Source organism: Cygnus atratus, chromosome 13 (assembly GCF_013377495.2).
Source record: "Cygnus atratus isolate AKBS03 ecotype Queensland, Australia chromosome 13, CAtr_DNAZoo_HiC_assembly, whole genome shotgun sequence".
In the NCBI taxonomy this organism is placed as follows: domain Eukaryota; kingdom Metazoa; phylum Chordata; class Aves; order Anseriformes; family Anatidae; genus Cygnus; species Cygnus atratus.
This window is the reverse complement of record NC_066374.1, coordinates 16,985,210-16,998,548: the sequence shown is the minus strand read 5'-3', so window position 1 is coordinate 16,998,548 and position 13,339 is coordinate 16,985,210.

Below are 13,339 nucleotides of genomic sequence, written 5' to 3'. Positions count from 1 at the left end.
GATCTACAGAAACTTATTACTTAGAAAAGCTTGGTTAGAGAAAAATAACAAACTGGCACTATTTGTAAATTCTACCATTTGTGTGTTAAACTTTGTTTTGGTCAATATGTCTTCTACTATGCAAGTAAAACTAGCAACATATATGTAGTGTTGCAACATATACATAGTGTTAAACAACATTAAATCCCAATGTAAATTTGTTGTAAATGTGCATGTACTCTGTATATGAATTATATGCATTAAGAATTAGGCATATTATTGTTTTAAGGAACCTAGCAAACATAGATAGTAAATGCTTAGAAGATGAATATATGAAGTAAATGAACGTAGGAAATATACAGATGTGATTTCCGGAACTACTCTCCTCAGGAATCGTATCGAGAGCAGGCTTTCTGACGGAGTCAGGTTAATGCAAACTAGCAGGTCAGTGCACCCATAGATTTACACAAATAAATATATATTTATATGAGTAAAAATATAAATTGATGTTGGAAGTTCTTCCTGAAATAATGCTCTTATTTCTAGCATTTTCAGCGACTAAGTAAAAATAAAGAAAAATAACAGCATTAACAGCTCAGATTTAATTCCAAAATAATCTGAAAAGAATTATAAGGACTTTTTACTTTATTCCAAGTTAGAATAATAATTCTCATCTACATTAACAGTTTCCATCAAATGAAATCCAATGCAACTTTTCATGGAATCTAGGATTTTCCATCCTAATTTTTAATATTCAACTTATTTCTTCCCAGCTCCCAAATACAATTCTCCAATACAGTTCATTTAACCTCAAATCATCTCAATTTACTACATACTCTGTAAGGCACTTCTGTTCCTTTATAAATCCCATGAATTCATGTTGCATTGGTCAAACAGCAGAGATTTTTCTATATATCTATTTCAATTCCTATGCAGTGAAGTATGAATTACAAGGATTCTAGAGAGCTCATGCAGTTCTGGTGTGGGCAGCCTGATGGGTCAGTCTCTGGGACCGGTGCAACATGCCCAGGTACTGTACACATCCATAAATCTGAGTTTGTTTCAAGGGCTTGGAGTAGGTTCACACTGGAGGATATAACTCAAAGATTTTGTGGCCACATACTATGAAGTCTGCACAGAACATCTAATAAATGGATATTTTCAAAAGTCTAAAAATGTCAAGAGAGAAAGGAAACAACAAAGAGGGTATATCTGAGACAAATACCTGACTCTGCCGAATACCAACTCCCTATTGCAAAAACTAACAGTGCCAAGCCTTCTCAAAATTAAGTCACCAGTTTCTGTTTCAACCACAGCAAAGAATACTTTATTTCTTTGCCTTGATCTTGTACACATGCAGAACATTTTACATCACAGTCTGAAAAAAAAAAAAAAATTTCCTTAACCTTGATACATGCATGGTATGGAGAATTGCAATCCAAATTGTTAGTTTTTTGCAGAGTTAGGATAGATGAAAGTTGATGTTAATAATGAACCAGTGACTGCAAATTCTCCTGATTGTAATACAGTTAATATAGTTCAATGTAAATATTTCATACTCTACAAAAACAGTAAGCAAGATTATGTTTTGATATTTAAATCAATATTCATTTTTGTTTCCAGTTCATGTTTAGTTATGCAAGTGCCTAAATATAACTGGAATCTGCAGACAAAAGCAGCTGTGCATTAAGAGGCATGTGCTGCAATTCTAGGCAGAAACATAGGTGGAATTCTGAGCTTCATCTGAAACTCCCTATTCAAGCAGTATTCCTAACGCCATATGTTGTTGCAGTTGAATGTTGTTAGTCTTCTAACATTAGTTGATTAGTCTTTCCTTGTAAATCTGAAATAATGAAAATATCTCAAAATACATTTTCACAGTAGAGATTGTACTTAATGGAAAAAAATGGCACAGAATCAGTTAATTCTAACAAATAGCAAAGGAGAAAAATTAGCTATTTTGGATTTCTTAATTATGAAAAATGTTATTAAATATTTATACCTCAAAAATTTAGTAAATCTAATTTATGCTTATAAACCCATCATATATATCTATCATATTTGTTTGTCTATGTTTTATAGGCATAAATAGACATGCATGCTTCTGGGTACAAATTTGGTATTTCTAAATAGGGACAAATATAAAAGTACTTAGTATCCAGGAATACACTCACAAAGAAAACGTGGTAGTAACTTGCTCTACGGCAGTTACATTTAACTTTGCCTGCTTCCACAGTTAAATCGGACTCCTGCAGCAGGAAAGCATACCCAGAAGGGTATGGAGAACCAACCACAGAGTCTTGAGGATACGTCTCCGTCATTATATTACATGGCATGATGCCCTAGCTGAGCTTGCTGTAATTACCCCTCCTGAGGAACAGGATATATTAACCTGAGAAAACTACACCATTAATGTTTTTGCTGTACTACTGCTATTTTCCTATGAGAAAGGCTAAGGGGCTTCAGAAGATGAGGGTGGGGAACTTGTGCCCTTATTCTGCTATGACAGTCATGTTGTCTGTCAGGGAAACTTGCCAGATTGATCCCTTCCAGGAGCAGGGCGATGCCTGAAGCTCACACACTACAAGTGATAGAAGTACTGAGACACTAGTTACTTGCCCAGGAGCTAGAAGTGGGCCCAGAGGAAGGAAAGTGCATATATATGTACATGTACTATAAAAGAAACAGTAAGGAAAACATAATAAAGGTCCAAGTTTCCTTTCAAAGGAGGGCAGTGACATTTAGAAGATGTGACCCTGGCACACAATTATGAGAAATTTAATCAAAACCAAAAAAGGTTCAGACAGATTACTAATTATAGCAGAGCAAGTTATCTCAGCAATTTTTTACTGAGATATACCCTGATCAAACATTTGGATAATATGGTCTGGTGTTCTTATACAGTTCTACATACCTTAAAGCCTTCTACACCAGTAGAAATAGCCCAGCAAATAAAAAATTAAGAGCTGGGTTAGCAAAGGGAAATGGCTCAAAAACAGTGCAACAAGCATCAAGGCAGAGACAGTTTCCTTTAATATTACGATATTAGTAACTATGAAAGAACAAGAGCTGCTGTGGCTACATCTTCATCAAAATCCTGATGCTATTTTGGTATTCTCACTAAGGTGTTCTCAGTTCTTGTAACTATAGGCACCCTCATCTTCATACTCTTCTCAATTTCCATAAGTGTCTGTAGACCAAAGTATCAGCTGTCTCGGCATTATTTTGATAACCTACAGAGGCCCCTTCCAACCTCAGTCATTCTGTGATTCTGTGATTTTAGTTTACTTCCTTCACAAAGAATGGTTGTAATCTTCCCATGAAAATGGGACTTAGGGGACCACAGTTTTTCTCCCTTAAATGTAACCTGTTGCTTCCTCAGGAATTCCCAGTTCCTGTAAACCTCTGGCATTGCTGATAATTACAAGTAGGAACCTAGCAGATTTTTCCTGCTGTACAGTGTTTTGAAAGTTTGAATTTGATGTTAGCATCTCTCCTCTGGTACAGAAAACTCATGACTATGTCTACTTATGGATGATTTTTGTTGTAACACTGATGCTGTGGTAAGAGTTGGTGCCCCACACCATTAAGCCATCAACCTCGGCGTATGCCTAGTGTGAGGAATCTCCAACTGTGTACCACTTCTAATAAACATAGATACTAAACCTTATCACCTGAAGGCAAATTAGACAGGAAGAGAAAGACAAATTTATGTGATCAAATAGATCGCATCCTTACAAACAGTGATAACATATATGTAGTATAGAGATAATGTGAAATGCATATAGGTTATTACAATTTCTGTCCAAGATTTAAACATAAATTACATTTAAATGTGTTATTCATAAGCATTATAAAAGAAAAGAAAAATATCTGTTCCATTATCATCAGGATTATCATTATTCTCCAGCAACGTAAGTCAGATGTGGAGTTCCTTTAAATATACTGTCCTGTATTTGTTTTCCTACTTTAAAGCAACCTGGAATGTGTTCACATGGTAGAGCTTACTCAGGGATAATGCAAAATAAATGCATTTTCATAAGAGATCCATTTCAGTCTATTGCATACAGGTGTATCGAAGACAGGCTGTGCATATTAAACCTCCAAGTAAAAATCACCTGAAAAATATTGCTATCCAAGCACTTTTTCCTATTTCCAAAACTAACTGAATCTGCAGATGCACAGGATACTTAACAAAGACTAGGGATAATGTATGCTTTATTCCTTTTACTTGCTACTTCCTCCCACAGCTCTCAGCATAAAGGTCTAATACTATATGACAGAATGAGAGAGAAGAAAGAACTTTACAAATTGTGCCAAATTACATTAATTCATAGAAAAGGACATAAATTAATCCTCTCTTTTCTGTGACTGAAGGCTAGGTATCAGTGAGCAAGTATTCTAGGAGCTCTTATTTCATTTCTGAATTGAGAAACCTTCATTAATTTGGACCATTAATTATGGAGATTCATTACGGGCGTATTTTCATCACTATAGTTTCCTTTAAAGTATTCTTAATGAAATGCTTCTATTTTCACACAAGCCTGTATCGGAATTAACTTGGGCAGCTTTAAAAAAGCAGCACTATAAAAAAGGCAGATGAATGAGCCATGTGCTTACCATAAAATACTATGATTTACTAATAATGCTAAGCACACTTCAGTATCAGGCATTACATAATAAAGGCTCTGTATGTTTCTTGTATAGAATAGAGAAACACTTTTTCCCCTTAAGAACAAATTTGTGCATCTATGTAATCCTGTCATAAAAACAGGCTGATTTGTCTACTGGGTGATAAGTATTAGTTTCAGGTGTTTTTTTCCCTGCTCTATTTTCCTTCCAAACTCACACAAAATTCCCAACGACATTAAGGGAACCCAAAATGTGTGCAATATGGAGAAGTAAAAGGACTCCTGCAGTGTTCAAGTAAGATACCTAGGAAAATCTGGATGAGCTACACATTAATTATCTACCAGGTGCAACCATTCATAAAATATGACATAAATAATGGGAAAACAATGCTGGCAAACATATGATACACACACACACACAAAATGCACAACTTCAGGATTCTGAGACATAAACCTAATGTAGTTAATTGGACTTAAATCGTGAGGCAAAATGATCTACAACTTCTTCTTCCCCATTCTCTGGACCTGTCCTTATATGCCTTTGTTTAGGATAAACAAGAAAGCATTCAGATCCTATTCACAAGTATCTCATACTAAAGTAATGACTGCAGGTATACAAAATCATTTAACTTTTGTTTTAGTATATTCACTGGCACTATCTATGAGTTGGATTTCCTTTCACACTGTTTATAATAAATCCAATTTTCAATTAAAAGAAGATATTAAAATTATCTTTGTCTCATTCATATCATTTCCATTAGTTTATTTTCACATTTAATTACAAATTCTTCATTTTATATTTAAATTAGACAAATAGGTTCTCACTGAAAATACCTTTGATACTTCACTGCAATGTATCATCTAGATAGTTCTTTCCTTTGACAGGTAACGTAACACATTTGTAGGTATTAGTTTATTAATTGAATAAAATTAAACATCTTTTTCAAATCTAATTTCCTACAGTGTTACTGTGGACTCACATCAGGAAAAGTCCATTGAAACTAACTGCAGCTGTGCAAATGCTCCAACATGTTGGTATTTGGAGTTGCATTTAGTAAGCCCATTTCTAACCAATATAGATTTTAAGATATGGGTTCAGTGCTATCAATGACTTAATCACAACCTTAACATTAGGAAAAGGTTCTTCACCGAGAGGTGGTCAGGCACTGGGACAGGCTCCCCAGGGCAGCGGTCACGGCACTGGGCTGCCAGAGTTCAGAGGCATTTGGAAACTGTTCTCAGACATAGGGTCTGTTTTTTGGGTGGTGCTGTGTGGAGCCAGGAGTTAGACTCGATGATCCTTGTAGGTCCTTTCCAACTTGGGAAATTCTATGATTGCATGATTAATTATATCTTAAACAGTTAGTTGAGACCAAAGAGGTAGACTGCTTGGGTTCACCCAACTTTCGTTTCATTTCATAGCCAAAAATATGCAGTTTGCTCTTACCGTAACCTAGACTGCATGGAACAATTTGTCCTGAAACAAACAAGATTGGCAGAAAAATCAGTGTAAAATACAACACTTTTTAAAATTTATTTTATTAAAGAAAAGCATTTTAGGAGTTTTGTTTTGTTTCACCTTTGTGAAAAAATGTTTCATAATGCTGTATTCCTTTTAGCACAAATGTCCTTAAATGTCACTGGCTCATTAATGCAAGTATACTTACTTCCGCTTATAATTATAGGTTAGTTATGATTAATGTGCATTTTTGAAATGGTACCTGTTCCACTGAGGATTATTAAAAATGGATAATTAGAAGCATCTCCTTGAGAAGTTAATATTCTAACACTTAACCTACATAAGTATTTGCACATAATAATCACATAATTTAAATGAACAATTCCAAATTGTTTGAAATGCAACTTAAGGTAAGTCTAGTTTTCCTAATCCTTCCTATCACCGAATGGCAAAAAAAAAAAAAAAAAAAAAAAAGGAAAGGAAAAAAAAAAGATTCAAATATAAAAAGGGGAAGCAAAACCAAGCAACACACAATACAACAAGACACAGTACAGGACCCAGCGTATCTTAATAATAATCAAGCCTTTGATCAAAGCCCAGGTCTCAGTCCTGGAGGACGTGAGCACTTTGGTCTCACAAAGCCACATCCTGCTATGGGATATCCCTGGGGTCTGTAGGCAGTGAGGTGCGTACTGTGTCCTTATACAGGGAAGAAAAAAAAAAAAAAAGCCATCATCACATGAAAGGCTTTTCTTTTACAGGAAAAAGAGAAGACCATAACTTTCCCAACAGACAAGAAGATGTGTGACTTGCTCTGCAACTATAGTCACTTTGTGCTACCTTACAAAACGTATGAAATTTCGGAAAACTTACTGTGAATAGGGCATTTCCAGAGATTTCACTTGACAGCTGTATGAGGCCTATCACTAGTAATCTGGAATTTTTACTATCTGAAGTTCTTATTTAACCTTTTTATTTGATAAATACAACCAATCTAAATTGGTGGAGTGCCCTACAGCTAATGAAAGTACTGGCAGCTTCCCAGACCACTGGGCTATATGCGCAACATTTTAATTCTGATAGCACATTCATTCCTCTCTCAATATGATTTTAGTGATCCATATTTTTCCCTGTATTGACACAGTTATTTATGGCACTCCTCAGGTATAGGCCTTGGGTCCCATTCTACATTTATCTACTCCCATTAAGTGGTGTCATTAAAGACATTTCGACAGCTCTCTCGGCACTCTATGAATGTTTGTGACATTAAAGCTTGAATGTCTTCAAATTTCCTACAGCTAAATGTTGACAAGCTTGAATTCTTATTTATTGGTTCCCTGCAGTAACAAACTGCATGTTCATCTTTGACAGTTCCTTTCACAATGAGCTTTATCCACAAAAGGCTGCTGTTCTAAAAATGCATTTGAATAAACCCACCTATTTTAGAGGCCAAAATTATAACAGCACTAAGAATATATATGTAATATGAAAATGTAATACTGAATCACATGTACTCCTTTATATCAAGCCAGTTACATGTAAAAAATAGCTTTAGTTGCTTTTGATTAAAGGATTGATATGGGATGAAGGGAAAAGTATGTAAGATTTACTGAAATTTTATCCTAATTCCCGAGCACCACTAAAAGACAAGGTTCCCATAGTCATAAATTGCAGATGCATATCAGGATGTTATGTCACTGTTCAAATTCTAAGTACATCATCACATACAGAAAACTCAGAACATTACAAATGAATTAATTTGATTGTTACATCCTTTCAGATACATTCCACTAAATGTTTACTAAACAAACCCAGCCAAGAAAGTGAGATTTCCTATGTTTTCCCATTTTCCATTAAGCTGAACATCTTAAACAATAAGAAGGAAGCAGAGTAGTAGTTTGTTTTAGTCATCTGAAGAAGAGAAAAAAAAGTTCATCTAAGGCATTAGGCTCACCTAAGAACTATGTTATCAAAAAGAAACAAAAGAAAGGCTAAGTGATCATCAGTATCAAGTTAAGCCAATAAGTCAACAAATACAAAAACAAAAGAGTATCCTAAGCAAGTCTTCAGGGAACAGCATAGACAGAATATTGGAAATATTTGTTTAGACAGAGCCTACAAATTCTATATAGACAAAAATATACAAATTTAAAGGTATTGTAGTCTCTACCATGTACTAGAAATGTCCAAACATGGAGTAAAAGAAAAAGATAACCAAATGATAGTGCAAAAACTTTGCTCTATATCCATTCATCTTTCAAACATGGTTGACATGAACATCTTTGTTTCCTGTGCCTACACATCTCCTTATACCTTGTGCTAGTGTACTCAATATTCAATCCTGGGTACCATTTTACAGTGGAAATATAAGTCATGAAATCTACTTATGGCAAAGGCAAGAAACAAGCCACCCAGAACCCAGAATAAATAATTCACAAAAGCATAAGGCCAACATAGGAATGTGTTCTCCTTATTTGCAGTACTGAAATACTTTTCCAAATGTTTAGAAATAGGTATTTACAAATAAGAGTCAAGTGACTTCACTCTGGAAGTCATTTTTCCCCTGGTATCAGCAGGATAACATTGATTTATTTGGGGACAAGTTCAAGCCCAGCATTTGTTCTTTGTAGACTGCCTCTCTAAAGGTGAAACTCATAGTTCGAATCTTATACACCAAATAAATTCCACTTAAATCTACTTTGATGGTTTAATTGGGGTGTAAGGCTTGTGTTGGCCTCCTGCAGCGTGTTGGATTTCACTCTATATTATTTGACCTTATCGTGAGAATAGCGTTGCATCTTTTACTGTTTGTTTTATTCATGATCCTGAGGTGAATACAATAAATAAAAGCTTGGAAAAGCATTCTTGAAGCAATTCCACTGTTAGAGAAAACCACTCTTTACCTTACTCCTGGGTAAGCAATGGGACTACAAGCACCAGCAGTGCTCAGGTTAACTGTTCATTCTAAATACATGCTTTGACTTCATTTACGATTTTACAACACCCCCCACCCCCCCCCCCCCCCAATCCCAGTCTTGGTTATTAACGTGGTGTGAGGCACAAACAATACAGAATACGCAGAATACTCATAAAGGGAATTTTCCTCTTTACCAAACTATTCAGCGTATATTACAGGAGATGGTCACACTTAAATCAAGCAGGGGAACAATTTCCTTGCTGATGACCGAGTAGGATTTTCAGATACATATACAAAGTGCATATTTGCGCTACACTTGCTCCATCAGCATACAAACTACCTTTTGCTTGTTCTGCCTATGCTCCAATAACCTGCCAAGTGAACCAGTGTGCATCTAGAAATCACATTGCTTCATTAGAGCACTACTTTGCTCACATTAATAAAGACCAGTGTTACTAACAGAGGCTTGTTTTCTGGAACTAGTGTCATATTAATAGGTTTACATGCATTTCAGGAACAGCTCACTCAGCTGCATCTTGAAGTGCTTTTAACTTGTCCGCCCTTAAGGTTTTAAGTGTGCTAGTGAAAAAAGGTAAGTGAAGGGATACTGTAGTGTCATGATGGAAGCAGCACCCACCTCCTGTTGGCACAAACCTGGATGGCTCCTGGCCGGCAAGTTCTTCCCCTGAAATTCCCTATTCCCCCCAGCGCTGCAGAACTGCACAATGTTGCTCTGCCCAGAGCACTGCTCCTTTAATGCTGACTGCCTCTGCAGCAGCCACAGCTGCAGCCACACCACACAGACAGAATTGGGCAGGCATTAGAGAGCAGAGCGAGGTAGGCAGCAGTCCCTGATGCAGTGGCCTGGGTGTGCACACACCTGAGGTATTTAAACACAGGGAAGACTTGTTACTGAAACACCACCTTTGCTTTTAATTCCTAGGATACAAACCAAAATCTCAACTCAAGAAAAACCTTGTTTTCAGAGAGAAATGAGTGGGCTCATATACAGCCAAAAAATTTCTGTATGAATCTATGAAGTTCATGCTTCCAACATGTCTTCCACTGTGCAGAAAGAAGAAATTGAACAGAGCCATACTGCAGATGTGCTGGGCAAATTTGAAAGAAATATTCCCTACAATCCCAACATTACCCTCAGTTCCACCGATCATGGATTCAGCGTCCTCCAACACCAATCCAAATACAGAAAAGAAACAAGGATGCTTTTGGAAAACAAATGTGACATATCCCTTATGTAAGTAATGGATAATAAAAATGACTATCAAAACTAAAACTGAAGCTACTTCTCTTGGTATTACCTACCACCTGCAGCCCCATACAAACACTCTCCAGAGAAAGCACAACCTTGAAGGAGGAGTAAGAAAGGCTGTAAGTCCCTTGATAAAACTATCCTCATAAAACAAACACACTCCTGCCCTTTAAAAGAAATGACAGCCCATGACCTCACGTTCCAGGTGCTTTTTGTGTCTGTAACATTTTTTAAGATACAGATAGTGAGTCTAGAGCAAAATGTCAGCCATACATACACTTTAATAGTTTAAGGAGAAGAATTAGTTTAAGAAGAAAAAGAAGACAAATCCCCTACCCTTGCAATTTTTCTCTATTTCTAGATATTGATTGTACTGAAGTTCATAATATCCACTTCACTAAGACGAGAGGGGTGATAATAGCAATTATCTGTTCACAAAGAGACATATAAAAGATCTATTAGGAACAATGCCAGAAATTAATTTAAGAATAGATTTAGGTGAATTTTTTAGTCTGAAATCTTTAAGGGACTTAATAATTTACATATTCGCTTCACTGACTATTCAATATATCACAATATATAGCAAGCTATATAAAGACTGAAAAAATATATTTCATCTTGACAGTGCTGACAAATTCTCTTCAACTATTCTTTACTATAAATACTCAGAAGTCCAACAGACCTTCATTTCACAAAGCAAGATATCAAGAAGTAAGGCAATTTCCAGAGATTTTTCTCCCCAGAGGTATCCTTCCTGATAGAGGAATCTACCAGTCTGGATAAAAAACATCTCTTCTTTGCCAAATTACTAGAGAGTATTTGTATGCCCTTGATCCATCGTGCTCATCCTGTGAAGATATCTAAGGAGGAAAATGCCCAGGACAACTTAAATTTTCCCTCTGGCCACAGATACTAAATTTAAAATCCTGAATAACTCAAAGAAAGAACAGAAAATCAATTCAGTTTCATCTGACGCATCTTGAGGAACTCCAATTTAATTGTACCTTCCAGTCTTTGAGAGAGAAACCTATTACCTTAATGCTGCAGATAGCTCCAAAGAGCCTCCCCCTTTCTGGAAATCATGTGACAAACTCTTTTGGTGCCATCTGATGTCTCAACAGCAAATGAGGAGCGCTTCCACATGCCACACCATTGCTCAGCACCTCAGAGATGATATAGTGCATAGCGAAAGTATGAGTGTAACCCCTGTTGCTGCATAACAGATGTCAGATGCATAGATGTTTCTGAACAGGGCAGTAACACACATTTCATTTTAGGCCTAATAAATCATCCATTTAAAGATTCTAATATATCATGGTTAATACCCAGCAGTCATCTACTCCCTGGAAAGTCTACTGCAAAGTGTCAGAGTAAGTCATATATAAACACATTAAATTCTAACAAGTAGATGCAGAACCATTGAAATCACTGTACCTCAAAATCACTTATTAGTCATACTAATTTAAGGCAACACTCTAAAAATAAACCTCTGCTTCATAAGTCTAAGCTATGAATCACCATAATATATGAATCACAACTTCAAATGCAGTAATGAAAAGACATGGGAAAATAATACGGTTTGTTCAGGAGAGTGCTGATTATTCCATTTCACAGAACACTGAAAAAAAACAAGTTTCATTATTTTTATATAATCATTCTGAATTGCAAAGTCCTCCACATATCCAGCCTATTTAAACTGCATTTTAACAATGTAATTGCAAGAGATATTTCTTTCTGTCTTCTTTTGAAAAAAAAACTAGACCAGTAACAACACCTTAATTTATTTTCATATTCATTATTCTAAGGGGCTGACACCTGGAGGAAACTATTTTGTTTACATTCATTCATATCAGGGTACTCAGCTGGAGAAGGCCCAAGCAAATAATTAACTAATCAGTGGAAGAACACTGCACTTCCCAGTACAGAAGAGATACTCAAATTCCCAGTCTGTGACAAAGATAAATTCACATACAAACATGGAAGTCTCAAAATTTGACATCTTTAAAGATGAAACAAAAAATTGTTTAAAATTTTGACTATCATTGTCAATCTTTTATACACTTAAGACCCATGAATCAGTCATGAGACTATGCTCATCTGTATATATATTGGCACAGGGAATTTAATAGCAGCTTCTAATGTTTGGTATCACTTCCAAGCTTATAGCAGTGCCAGCCCTTGAACACACATTAGCCTTTTCATGGGAGTTAGTGGAATTAACCTTATGCAAGGGATGCATGCTACACACTTAAGATGTACTTTTGTTTATATTTTCCCCATGTTCCTTCCAGGTTTGAAAAGGTCTGTGTACATTCTTGATTCAATCTCTGATTCCTACACAGAGGAATAGAATATAAAATCTCCTGAATTCTAACCTCTGCTTTCAGGGACTGGAATCAGAAGTATTGAACTTAATTTGCCTAGACCTAACCCTCCCTGTGTACTACCCAGATATCTTAGACCTTAATATACAGTATGTAAGCATTTCACTTTAGGATCAAACACTTAGAGTTAGGCACCAAACTAAATTTTCAGGTTTCCAAATCTTTAAGTGATCTAGCCATCATTTTCATAAAGAGTCCTTATGTTTACATGCAAGCACTTCAATAGTCATAGGGGAAAATACTATACAAGACTATTTGCAGCTGTTCTTGAGCAATGAGCCCCTCCAACACAACGTACTTCTTTGCACATGTTACATTTGTACTCTCATGACATTTTGATTAAAAATGTAACTAATCTTACAAGAAGTCTTGCCCAAATGCAATCAATTATACTTTGTCCAAAATGAACCTGTAGCACCTTTGTGGAAGAAAAATGAGAGGAGATGCTGGTTTGTTGAGAATCTCTATTGATGAATGGACAGCGAACTGCGAACATACCAACTCCATTACCATTAGAGACAAATTAAAACTAATGCACTTCTTTGTATTTCATGTGTTAAACTTTTCACCCCAGAGACTGACTAAATTGGACTTTGGATCTTCTGAATCTTGCTAAAGATTGACTAATGAGCCAGTAAATTTCCATCATGTGTTTCCTTGCCCTTTAGTAATATGTTAAATACATAATAATTGGAATAG